Source organism: Littorina saxatilis, unplaced genomic scaffold (assembly GCF_037325665.1).
Source record: "Littorina saxatilis isolate snail1 unplaced genomic scaffold, US_GU_Lsax_2.0 scaffold_320, whole genome shotgun sequence".
NCBI lineage: Eukaryota > Metazoa > Mollusca > Gastropoda > Littorinimorpha > Littorinidae > Littorina > Littorina saxatilis.
This window is the reverse complement of record NW_027127821.1, coordinates 42,527-45,026: the sequence shown is the minus strand read 5'-3', so window position 1 is coordinate 45,026 and position 2,500 is coordinate 42,527. Positions and strand designations below refer to the sequence as shown.

General features: G+C 45.1%; 1 long non-coding RNA gene across 1 annotated transcript in view; it reads left to right on the top strand.

The window, feature by feature from the left end:
* The window catches only part of LOC138956190 (uncharacterized), a 3,458-nt gene that overhangs the window by 634 nt on the left and 324 nt on the right, over positions 1 to 2,500 (top strand). Inside the window, exon 2 of the long non-coding RNA XR_011452541.1 lies at positions 71 to 157. This is a non-coding gene — a long non-coding RNA (uncharacterized lncRNA). The remainder of the gene's footprint in view (positions 1 to 70; positions 158 to 2,500) is intronic.

Genomic DNA, 2,500 nt, shown 5'->3' with positions numbered 1-2,500 from the left:
GTTGTTATGGGCTTGAGATAAAAGAAAACACCATTAAGTGTAAGTTTTCCTAATGTGAATTTTATTTAAGCAAAACGACAACGGAACGATACCAGCTGTGGAACTGCAACCATGGCTTATTCTTCGCGGCCACGCGCAGACGACGAGCATTTGTATGGTAAGGTGGTTCTAAAGGGATGGTAATTGTGTGTGTGTGTGTGTGTGTGTGTGTGTGTGTGTGTGTGTGTGTGTGTGTGTGTGTGTGTGTGTGTGTGTGTGTGCGTGCGTGAGGTGTGTGTGTGTGTGTGTGTGTGAGTTTGTGTGAGTATGTGTGTTTGTGTGTGTGTGTGTTTGTGTTTGGGTCTGTGTCTGTGAGTATCTGTGTGAATATGTTTGTGTGTGTGTGTGTGTGTGTGTGTGTGTGTGTGTGTGTGTGTGTGTGTTTATGTGTTTTTGTTTGTGTGTGTGTATCTATGGGTGTGAGTATGTGTGCGCGTGCACGTACTCTTGACCTAGTCTCTTTATGTCACGTTCCAATAGATGAACGGTTAGTTACTGCTAGCTAACTAACCAACTACACCACGATCCACTCTCGCAGTCATACAAATAGACAGAATCAACAAAAGTATAAGTTTCAGACGCCTGTTTATATACTATCACGCTACCTCCCTCGAGACTTCACTCCAAAAGATGTTTTTACGTTCAAAACGTAAAAAAGGGGTCACTGACAAAAATGCCAGTTAAAGTTTAGAAAATGATAATAACACGCTGATCCCGTGTATAGATAGGAAAGTTACTGGTCTGCCTAAAAGCGCGAGTTATGCAGGTGTCACACACCCCACGTTGTCACCACTATATAGCTCAGTTGGTAGCGCGCTGGATTTGTATTCAGTTGGCCGCTGTCAGCGTGAGTTCGATCCCAGGTTCGGCGGAAATTTATTTCACAGAGTCAACTTTGTGTGCAGACTCTCTTCGGTGTCCGAACCTCCCCCCGTGTACACTACATTGGGTGTGCACGTTAAAGATCCCACGATTGACAAAAGGGTCTTTCCTGGCAAAATTGCTTAGGCACAGTTAATAATTGTCTACCTATACCCGTGTGACTTGGAATAATAGGCCGTGAAAGGTAAATATGCGCCGAAATGGCTGCAATCTACTGGCCGTATAAAATTTCATCTCACACGGCATCACTGCAGAGCGCCTAGAACTGTACCCACGGAATATGCGCGATATAAGACTCATTGATTGATTGATTGATTGAAATAAAATCACAAACATGAAAGATGACTAGGTGGTAAATAGGGTGCAACGACATGGTACACTTAGCTTTTTGCCACTGAGTGGGCGACCCGTATATAGTTTATCTCCACAACTGCTCCGTTGATTGAAGTGCCGGCTGGCGTGGAAACGAAGCAGGGATCAGTGGAGATATCAGGCGATTCACTCAGTCGCTGAAGGTCCTCCCCGTAGTTACCATAAATGGTAAGAAATGTAGAATGGTGGGACAACAACAGCGACAGCAAACCACCAGAACACCGGGTTACAGCATACAGAAGTCCCGGCTACCGCATACCCGCAACACCGCAGACATACGTAGATAGGCAAGAAGGCTGCAACAAAAAGCATCGGTGCACTAAACATTCCAAGCTACCCTTCACACTCCACCTTTAAACATGTCACCCTTCTATATTGCATAGAGCACGTGGGCCTGCACAAACGAACTTTTAAAACAACAAATCAGCTATTTTCCTTCCTTCTCTCCATATCTGCAAAAACCATATACAGATTATTATTTTAGCGTCAACAAAGAGCCAATTATGCGCTAACCTAGAAAGAACAACAGAGAGTATTTCATTCCACAAACATAGACTCGTCAACAGCGTTAAATAATTATTTATTACCTCAACAGCCTAATGTAAGTAGCTCTCCTTTAAGCGAATCCGCTTCCTTTGTATGGCTTCCGTCCGTCGACGAATTTCCTGCCACACCCCCTCCTGTGCTGAATTTACTTTATGCGTTGGAATTTCTCTCCCGCTCAGCCAAGAAACCTGACGCCTCGTCGTCAGCCAACATGTAAACAGCGAAAGGTGGTCTCTTCTTGAAGTTCCTATAAGCCCTACTGTGCAAGCAGAACGGCACGTTGATATAAAGTGATGTATCTAACGTGTTGAAAACCATCAAACTCTTAGGAAGAAGACACCGACCCTCCTCTCTTGCTGCTGATGTTCAAGTGTGTCGTTTCATGTCTCTCTCAAACAACCTTGAAATCATCACGTGACTCCACGTGTCACGCATCCAGTTCAGTCCCAGTCGATTTTGCCCAGACAGCAAAAATCACCCACGTGGAACCCGGGCAAAACGAAATCCCCGTGCTCAGCTATGCTCTGTCAGCTAAACACAGCCCGTTGCCCAAAAGCACAGGCGCTTTCCATCACAATTTGAGAAAGGCACCCCACAGAGTGTTCCTTTCTCAATCCATGTCACTAGATCGTGACACTTTTGTCTGACTGTCTTGGTGACA